Genomic DNA, 11,152 nt, shown 5'->3' on the forward strand with positions numbered 1-11,152 from the left:
TAGCAATTCGCTTTGGCATGCTTGATATCAGATTTTGGGCCAAATCCTGACCAATTTATTATTATTTATTATTATTATTTATTATTATAGCGCCATTTATTCCATAGCGCTTTACATGTGATAGGGATATACATAGCAAAAACATTTACATAATCTTAACAAAACGAGTCAGCGACTGGTACAGGAGGAGCGAGGACCCTGCCTGTGAGGGCTCACAGTCTACAAGGGATGGGTGAGGATACAGCAGGTGGGGATAGAGCTGGTCATGCAGTAATGTGGTGGGGCGGTGGTTGCTGCAGGTTGTAGGCTTGTCGGAAGAGGTATGTCTTCAGGTTTCTTTTGAAGGCTTCCATAGTAGGCGAGAGTCTGATATGGTGGGGTAAAGAGCTCCAAAGTAGGGGGGATGCGCGGGAGAAATCTTGTATGTGATTGTGGGAAGAGTAGAGAAGGAGACCTTGTGAGGATCGGAGGTTGCGTGCAGGTAAGTACCGGGAGACTAGATCACAGATGTATGGAGGAGACAGGTTGTGGCTTTGTATGCCATGGTTAGGGTATTGAACTGGAGTCTCTGGGGAGCAATGGAGAGCCAGTGAAGGGATTGACAGAGGGGAGAGGCCGGGGAATAGTGGGGGGACAGGTGGATTAGTCGAGCAGCAGAGTTTAGGATAGATTGGAGGGGCGCAAAAGTGTTGGAAGGGAGGCCACAGAGCAGGAGGTTGCAGTAGTCAAGGCGGGAGATAAGGGCGTGCACTAGTGTTTTTGCCGAGTCTTTGCTGAGGAATGCACAGATCCGGGAGATATTTTTGAGTTGGAGTCGGCAGGAAGTGGAAAGGGCTTGGATATGTGGTTTGAAGGAGAGTTCAGAGTCCAGGGTTACCCCAAGGCAGCGAGCTTGCGGGACTGGGGAGAGTGGACAGCCATGGACGTTGATGGATAGGTCAGATGGAGGATATGAATGAGAGGGTGGAAAGATGATGAACTTTGTTTTATCCATGTTAAGTTTTAGAACTCTGTCAGAGAAGAAGGATGAGATGGCGGACAGACATTGTGTGATTCTGGTTAGTAGGGAGGAGATATCGGGTCCGGAGAGGTAGATCTGTGTGTCGTCAGCATAGAGGTGTTACTGAAAGCCGTGAGACACTGAGCTGTCCCAGGCCAAAGGTGTAGATGGAGAAGATCAGAGGTCCTAGCCCATTCTTTCCTTATCAGTGCTTGGAGTTTATCTTAATTTCTGTGTGCTTGTTTGTCCACTCATTTTTATGAGGGTTGCCGACAGGTCCTAAATGCGTTTGCGATTTCATGGCCAAGGAGCCAAAATTTAAAGGTTTCGTTCACCAAGCCGCTTAGTTATCACTTTTACCTTGTGACCTGGTCTCCATCATGCTGGAAAAAGCAATGATTGTTCATTACCCTATTACTCCTGGGTTGTTGGGAGAAGTTGCTCTTGGACAATGTTTAGATCCCAATCTTTATTCATGGCAGTGTTCTTAGACAAAATTGTGCGTGAGCCCCCTTCTTTAGACGAAAAGCATCCCCACATATGAATGGCATTAGGATGCTTTACTGTTGGCATGACTCATGGTCATGCTCGCCTTTTCTTCTCCTGATAAGTATTCTTCCAGTTGTCCCAAGCAGTCCAAAGGGGACTTCATCAGGAAAGATGCCTCCTTTAAGGGAACCTGTCACGTCCTTTCTACTATCTACACTGCTCCCATTGCTTTGTTTGCATCACTAACGAGCTTTTTTCATTAAAATTGGTGGTAGTATAATTTTTTTATAACTTTATATATACTTAGATCCTACCTGCTGTATTCAGTCATAGGGGTGTGATTCTCATATTCAGTCATGGGCAGCCCCGCATTCAGTCACTGCTGGCGCCGCCCATGTATTTGAATACTGCTCCCAGCAAGGTTGTATCTAGATCGGAGGTAATTTTTTTTGAGGCTCTCACTCCAGCAACTCCGATCTAGTCTCCCCAGCAGTGAAGCGTCTAGATCGGAGGCTAAAGTGAGAACCACAAAAAATCACCTCCGATCTAGACACAATCTAGACACAACCTTGCTGGGAGCAGTATTCAAATACATGGGCGGCGCCAGCAGTGACTGAATGCGGGGCTGCCCATGACTAAATATGAGATTCACACCCCTATGACTGAATACAGCAGGTAGGATCTAAGTATATATAAAGTTATAACATCATTATACTACCACCAATTTTAATGAAAAAAGCTTGTTAGTGATGCACATTGCATCACTAACAAAGCAATGGGGGCAGTGTACATAGCAACTAGGACGTGACAGGTTCCCTTTAAAGGTAATGTGTCACACCCGTGGGCGATATCAGACCGGGATGAAGCAAAGAGCGCTCTATGTGAGCGGTGCTTTACATATGCCCGAGATGTCAGGGAGCACAGTGCATGTCACAGGGCCCTGTGACGTGCATTGGAGGGGGGGATGTGATAATTAAGCAGAGGCGGGGATTTAGGGGAATAATAAGCAGATAGGCGGGGATTGCTTGGCGTACGGACGCCAAGCCTGTGGAAAAAAGAACTGATTAAAGTGCTTTTCTCTGCAATCAAACTTCTACTATGGGCCATACAGGTGTGTATAGATTTACTTTTCTATACCCTGTATGGCCATAGTAGAGGTCTGATATCGCCCAGGGTTGGTCTCTTTGTCATCCTGGAGGCCTCTCAAAGGGGCTTGCCTGCCTCAAAAGCAACCATTTCTCACTGAATACGATCTGCATTCTGAAATCCTATCAGATGAAGGCCAAAGCTCCCCAAGCCGAGGGCGTTTCCTGGGCGGTACGGCATCAGGCGTCTGGACTACATGATTATAAGGCCGCCACTCAGTGTTCAGTTAACACGTTCTCCAGGTTCTAGACCTTGGCCTCTGCAACAAAACGGTGGTTGTTGATCTGGCTGTTTCCTGTGGGATTACCACTTGTTACGTTTCTGTATTTTCTTTCCTACCCAATGGGACTATTTTTGGATGTCCAATAATTCCTTAGCCCCAAGTGAAGCACTTGAGAAAAGAGTATTTTTATTGCCTAAAAGAAAAAAAACAAACTTTCTCGTAGCGTTCATTGGGGGACACAGCTCATTCTTGTTGCCATGTTGGGTGTGTGTGTAATTTCTGGTTATCTTTCAGTTTCTCCTATTGCTTTTACACTACCTGCCTTAGTTTGGTGCCTGTAGCTTGTGGAGGTGGTTCTGGCTTTTGGGCCATCTTACTTTCTACCTCCTGGTGGCAGCAGCATACACCCATCATTCCTGTGAAGACTATGAGAAAGAAATTTTATGGCTGCTACTAAAAAAATCCTCTCTTCCTGCAGATTAAAATTCAACAAAATTGGTCTTCAAGGAGAGGAATAGAAGAGTAGAGTTGTTGTCCTCCTTTACACTGGCGCATAAGGGCTTATTTGTTTTATGATTGATTTGGGAGAAAGGTGTATTTTTGAACAAAGTGCTAGATCTCCTAGTGTGGATCACTGGTTAAGAAAATAACACCTGTTCTTAAACTCTTAAATATCACCGATATGCTTTTTTATGGCGGTCATTAAAGGGCCATATTCCTCAGCGACCCCTTTTTCGCAACTAAATAGTGGTCTCCTGCATAGGGCTGGCTAAGCAAATGTCAGCAGTATGCCACAGCTGGCACCGTACAGCTACAACAAACGACATTGTAACCAATCAGGCTCTTCAACCCCCCTCGCCAATGTCATTAGCAATAGTGGCATCTAAATGGTTAATGGAGGAGGTAGCTCCCTCTTTCCTGCCATCGGCACCACTAGCACATGAACATGGTAGGCTGATGGCTACCATGACATTACTTGGGTTAGGTATCTGCTAGCTACAGTGGCCTGTTAGACTCTGCTTATGCCAGGGCCTAACAGGCCATGTGTCAGTGTAAAACTGATGGGTCTATAAGGCTGTAATGAATACATGAGTATTGCAGGGTATCAGACCAGCATTCAGAAGTGTGAAAGTCCCATTGTGGGACTAAGTTAAAAAAAAACGTTCAAAATTTGTTAAAAAGAAAAAAAAACACAGAAAAAAAGCTTTGCCATTAAAAAAAAAGTGTGTGTGTCTGTGTATATATCTCCCCTGCATCCTATCACTGCGCCAGTTGTTAACCCAATGAAACATATTTTCTCCTGGTCATTTTTCTCATTTTATATACCAATCTAGTATATGGTACTGTATCAAATACCTTTGAAAAGTTCAGATAGACAACATCCATGTCATTAACCTGGTGCAGTGTGGAATTTACCTTCTCGTAGATACTGATCAGATTAGTTTGACAAAACTGATCCCTCATAGACCCATGTTGATACTGGGTTATCCTTTTACGCCAGGCAAACTCAACTGTCGTTGGATGATAATCTCTTGCTCCACCAAAACCTTTTGTTTTTTCTGCCTTTCACTACTTGGCATAGCTGCAGCTAATTGGGCCAGTTGGCTTTATCAAAGCAATATTCAAGTGCACCCTCTTCGAGGAGCTGAAACGCCATGATAGACTTCTCTGGTTTAAGAATGAGCGACAAATAAAACTTTTACAAATCCCTTGTCAGGCCTTCATCATCTTCTTTGCAAGAAGACGGGGGACTCGGGTGACTTTCCTGAGGCAAGGTCCAGTAACATTACAAAGAGACCTCCTTCTAGACTGCTCCTCTCATGGTGCAGATCTTCAAGCCACAGAGCCTACCTGCTTGTGGGCTAACTAATCATAGAGATGCCCACCCACCTGACTCTATGGGGAGAGATGAAGGCCCTTCCTTTTCGGGCATCTGGCCCCTCAGTCTCTGAGTTTCTGATCCACTTCTCTAGACTAGAAGACAAATGTTCTTGTATCCGCTGGACCATTTATACAGACTTTCCTGTTCAGGATTCATGACAGGTTGATCATCTTTTCCGGGAAGATTTACTCTGCGCCCTCTTTCAGGGAGCGATTGTGTTGGTTCTCCCACAAGACTGTGGCCATGTTTGTTTTCAGGTCTGCTTGTACTTTCCAAAGGGAACAAGAAACTTATCTTGTCCTAGTCCAGGCCTTTTAATCTGTCCACGTCACTTCATGGATGGTTTTCCTATTTTGAGGTCGGCAGCCTCTGAGGGTAAATACAAAGATCCATTTTTTCCCCATACCTGGACTGTATGACAAAGCCTTAAAGTCTGCGCATTAAGGCAGTGTTAGATCACCCTGCTCACTGTGCACAAATACATTAGCTATCCAGCAATATGGCCTTCCAACAGTTCAGACCAGGACCATTCTGGTTGTTCCAGTCGCACTCCAGTTTTGTTTTTTTTTGTCAGGACCTGGCACCTGTCCACACTACCAAAACACTAAGGTTACTTACTGGTAGCCGTTTTTTCGAGAACCCATGACAGCACACCTGAGAGAGGATCCGACCATCAAGGACAGGAAATCATCTGAAATAAAAGGGCTGCACCTCTCCCCCGCTTCAGTTGGTTACAGAGCATGGAGACGACCTCCATAAAAAAAGAGTTATATACAAAATTCAACACCAGATCATATAACACCCAACAAACGTACACACCCATATGGTGAGAAAGAAGGGGAATATTCGGGTGCTGTGATGGGTTCTGGAAAAACCGGCTACCGGTAAGTAACGTTGGTGTTTTCCCTTCACCCATGACAGCACACCTGAGAGAATTTTGGAGAAAGAAACACCTTAGGGAGGGACCACCGCTTGCAGCACCCTTCTACCAAAGGTTAAGTCAGATAGGCAGGATAGATCCAAACGGTAGTGTTTGAAAAAGGTAGATGGTGATGACCAGGTAGCGGTATTACAGATCTGATCTATTAATACCTCTGCCTTCTCTGCCCAGGAGGTAGCCATGGCTCTGGTGGCGTGAGCTTTGATGCCGTCCGGGATCAGGGTGTTACTTGTAGAGTAGGCTAAGCAAATGGCCTCCTTAATCCACCTGGCTATAGTTGCTTTTGTCACCCCATAACCCTTCCTACTCCCCTGGAAGGCTACAAACAGGGATTGGCTACGTCTCCACTGGCTAGTTACCTTTATGTATTGTAATAGAGCCCTTCTAACGTCAAGGTTATGAACCTTTTGTTCCCCTGGGGTCTTCAGGTTATTACAAAAGGAGGGCAGAACAATTTCCTGAGATCTAAGAAACTTGAGCGCAACCTTAGGAAGGTAGGCTGGGTCAAGTCTCAATACTATTCTATCCTCAAATATTTGTGTATATGGAGGATTTATGGATAGGGCCTGCAAATCACTTACTCTAGGGGCCGATGTTAAAGCTACCAAAATAATTGTTTTGAGAGTTATGTATTTTGCAGACAACTCCTGAACTGGTTCAAAGGGTTTGATAGTTAGGGTGTCAAGCAGTAAATTTAGGTTCCATGATGGAACTTTGGGTATTGAGACTGGCCTAGATCTACCGCAGGATTTAATGAACCTTGTAATCCATTTATTGGCTGCGAGGTTATGGTTATATAGCGCACCCAAAGCAGAAACCTGGACCTTAAGTGTACTGGTAGCCAGACCTAACTCAAACCCCTTCTGTAAGAACTCCAGGATGGAATTAATTGGGAGGTTTTTGGCTTGACGGATTTCCTAGGAAATCTAAAATTTTTTTCCCATGTTCTACCATATATTTTGGTGGTTATGGGCTTTCTACTTTTTAATAGCGTAGACACTAAACCTGATGAAAAACCTTTGCCCCTCAATATTGCCCTCTCAAATTCCACGCTGCTAGGCAGAAACCCTTCACTTGAGAGTGGAATATTGGTCCCTGTGCCAGAAGGTCCGGGATCTCTGGTAGGATCCATGGGTCTGATTGTGACATCATCCTCAGAAGGGAGAACCATGGTCTCTTTGGCCAAAAGGGGGCTATGAGAATCACTCTCGCTTGATCCTTCCTGATCTTCCTCACTACCAGAGGAGGTATCATAGCTATTGGAGGGAAGGCATAGGCCAACTTGAAACTCCAAGGAATCTGGAGAGCATCTATTGCCAATGGGTTTCCCCTTGGGTCTAGTGAACAGAACTTCTCCACTTTTCTGTTTTTGTCGGCGAACAAATCTCTCTCTGGTAGACCCCACAGCTGTACTATCTGTCGGAATACGTTTTGATTCAGGGCCCATTTGCTCTTGTCTCAACTTGTTGCGGCTTAGGAAGTCTGCTCTCGTGTTTTCTATGCCTCGTTTTCTATGCCTCGTATGTGTAGCGCCCTAAGAGATTTTGCTCCGCTATTTGAAAAAGCCTGCCTACTGCTTCCAGAAGAGAATGAGATCTTGTTCCCCCCTGGTGGTTTATGTAGGCCATGGTGGTTCTGTTGTCCGACATAACCCGAACATGACGACCCTGGAGTAAAGGGAGGAAGCCTTCTAAAGCATTCCTCACTGCCCATAGCTCTTTTAGATTTGACGATCCCTTTTTCTCTAGGAATGACCAAGAGCCTTGAATTATGTGATTTTCTAGGTGTGCGCCCCACCCTGAGTTGCTTGCATCAGTCATGATGAAGTTTTGTACTGGTGTGTCCCACTGGATCCCTAAAATTAAATTTGACCTGTCTGTCCACCACAGGAGGGAGTTCATGGTTCGCAAGGAGAGATGTACCTTTCCTTCTAAATACCCTTTTAACAATTTTTGTGCTGACAAGATTTCTTGTGTGAAATTGGGCCCACTTGACCGCCAGAATGCATGATGTTAGAGTACCTAGCAGGGACATAGCCTTCCTTAAGGACATGTCTGGGGTATGTATGGCTGCTGACACCAAATTTGTGACTTTGTCTATTTGGCTGTCGGGTAGAAGTCAAGTCTGACACCCGGAGTTTAGAGTAAACCCCAGAAAGGCCTGGACCCTTGCGGGTTCTAGTCTTGATTTGTGGGTGTTGAACATCCAGCCTAAGTTCTGCAAGACAGCCATGACTTGTTTCAGTTGTGAAATACAGTGGCTCTCTGAATTCCCCACTATAAGGAAGTCATCCAGATATGATATTATGACTGTATTTTGAATGCGAAGAAAGGCTGTCACCTTGGCTATCAGCTTGGTGAATACTCTTGGAGCAATCGACAACCCGAAGGGAAGAGCTTGGAACTGGAAGTGTCTGCAACTTCCTTGGATGTAAAGAGCAACTCTTAGATACTTTTGATGATCTGGGTGAATTGAGACGTGATAGTACGCGTCTTTGAGATCTATCACCGCCATAAAGCAATTATGAAAAAGAAGCTTTATTGTTGAATTTATCGATTCCATTTTGAATGTATGGTTGTCTACAAATCGGTTGAAGCCTTTTAGATTTATAATAGTTCTGAATGAACCGTCCGGTTTTTTTTTTTATTAGAAAGAGGGGGGAATAAAATCCCCTCCCTTTTTGACTGACCGGAACTTCGCATAGCATTCGCTTGTTCAACAGGCTCAAGATCTCTGATTCTAGGGCCAGCTGTTCGTCTGGCGTGGTTGCTGAAGGAATTGAATCCTTAGTCCATCCCTCACTATGTTGAAGACCCAGGGACTGGAGGAAAGGTTTTCCCAGGCCTGAATAAAATGAGACGGTCTCCCTCCAACTTGTGGCCTGACGTCATTGTGGAGGTTTTTTGGAGGCGGAGGAGGGTATCTGCTAGGAAGGCAGCTGCACCATACAATAGGGGGAGGTTGTCTAGAATTTTTTCCCTTGAGGTCTTTTTATCTTTCAGGTGATCTTCCAACTGCTGTAACTATATCATAAGGGAACGAGCGGTACACGTTCCTGCAATGGCTGGTTTTAGACCTCCAGCTGCTGGTTCCCAAGTATGCTTTAAGAAGGTATCTGCCTTCTTGTCTAAGGGGTCTCTAAGTACCCCTGAGTCTTCAAGAGGGAGTGCCGATCTTTTTGATGATCTAGACACAGCAATGTCAATTTTTGGCACCTTGTCCCAGTTCTCAGAGTCCTTTAGGTCAAAGGGGTACTTCCTTTTTGAGGATGAAGGCAAGGCTCCTACTTTCTCAGGCTTTCTCCATTCTCTATTAAGTGCCTGGACCTTAGCATTCACCGGAAAGGTGCGTTTTTTCTTCTCTTCTCTTTTTCTTCAACCCTGAAAACATGATGTCTTCTAGGGACTTAACGAATTTATCTTCCTTTAACCCCATAGTGGTTCTGACAGCTTTTACCAATCTATCTGTGTCTTCCATAGGGAAGCATGGTCTCCCCCCTCTATCACTGTCTGAAGAGGATGAGGCCCCACCACGACACTGTCCATCCGATAACAGAAAGGAGTAAGAAGAAGGATCAGATATGATTTTTATTCTTTTCCTCAAAAATTGTTTTAAGGGAACCCTCTACCTCCGATATGATGACAGACCTGAGGCTAGATGCAAAATCCGGGGTACCCTCACAAATAGTTCTCTGAATGCAGTCCGAGCAGAGCTCCTTTTGCCAGTCTATCGCTAGCGGGCATTTGCATATGGCACATTCTCTCTTCCGCTTCTTGGCGGTAACTTTCCTGGGTTCCTCTTGGTGATTTAAACACACAGTAGGAGTCCCATTAGCAAATATATCTAGTGACATTCACGAAGATCACTCACCCCGCCACTGCGGATACCTGAATTGAAGACTGTTTCAGGATACGCGACGCATCTCTCCTGGAGACCGTGGCATCCTGAGAAGCTTTACCCTTCTGACTGGGACGATTGCTGCTCCTTCCACTGGACCTTCTCGACCGACGAGCAGACAGAGGTGGTGATACAGGTGCTAGCGACTGTGGCCGTGGCGACAGCTTCTGCTGCTCCATGTCAGGCATTATGCCAAGACTTTGAGCAGCGTTCTGACCCCAGGTGCTCCTTTATATAGGGAGATGGGCAGGGTCAGCCACCTCCAGATCCCTGCGGTCTCCTTCCGGTGATTTGCCCCCTCTCCCTGCCCGCCGTTTCGGCAGCGTTTTGCCATGCCGGCCGGTATTAGACAGGGCGCCATCTTTTTTCCGGCGCCACCCCCGCACCACGACGTCAAAGGCACATGACTGCGGTCACTTTCGGTCAGATGGGCGGCAGGTGGAGGGCAGCGCGGCGGAGTACGAAAGCCCAGGACCTCTGCACTGACCGCACGTGCAACAGGTCCCCAGGGAACCTGCAGACGGCGCTACCAGCACCTGAAGGCCAGAGCCACGAACAAGAGCCCGCTCTTCCAGCACCAGGACAGGCCTGGGTAAGTTCCTTAGCATGACAGCTGCCGATTAATTCATGAGGGTTCCCATCAAGTACAGGAAACCAACAGAAGCGGGCAAGAAGTGCCGCCCTTTTATTTCAGATGGTTTCCGGTCCTCGATGGGTGGATCCTCTCTCAAGTGTGCTGTCATGGGTGAAGGGAAAAGTACAAATACCTGGTTTAAAAACAACAGTATCACTGTGCTTGATTGGCCAGCAAACTCGCCTGACCTTAATCTATGGGGTATTGTCAAGAGGAAGATGAGAGACCCCAGACCCAACAATGCAGATGAGCTGAAGGCTGCTATCAAAGCAACCTGGGCTTCCATAACACATCAGCAGTGCCACAGGCTGATCGCCTCCATGCCACATTGCCGCATTGATGCAGTAATTGATGCAAAAGGAGCCCCGACCAAGTATTGAGAGCATTTACTGAACATACATTTCAGTAGGACATTTCAGATTTTAAAAACATTTTTCAAGCTGGTATTATAAATTATTCTAATTTACTGAGATAGTGACCTTTGTGTTTTCATTGGCTGTAAGCCATAATCATCAACATTAATAAATAGAAATAAACACGTGAAATAGATCACTCTGTTTGTAATGACTCTATATAATATATGAGTTTCACTTTTTGTATTGAAGAACTGAAATAAATGAACTTTTTGATGATATTCTAATATAGTGAGAAGCTCATGTAGCCGTCTATATGGTCATGCAGGTTTTAGAAAGAATAAAATGATACCTCAATATCTGCGATCCGATGTCTTATTTCAGAGAAATCCACGTTTTTCTTAATATGTAAATTAGCTGATAAGCTATGAGCCGAACATAGATCTCCCTGAGAATCTGCCTCCAGAAATTATTGTAAATGAAAGGTGGCATTACTAGTGTGAGGCATGTAATGACTGACAGCCTGCTCTCCATGTCTAGTGTTTTTTTTTTTTCTGATCAAGCGACCGACTAGGATTTCTACCTCAG

Source organism: Phyllobates terribilis, unplaced genomic scaffold (genome assembly GCF_046119375.1).
Source record: "Phyllobates terribilis strain yellow unplaced genomic scaffold, ASM4611937v1 Scaffold_1__5_contigs__length_1240528914, whole genome shotgun sequence".
Taxonomy (NCBI): Eukaryota; Metazoa; Chordata; class Amphibia; order Anura; family Dendrobatidae; genus Phyllobates; species Phyllobates terribilis.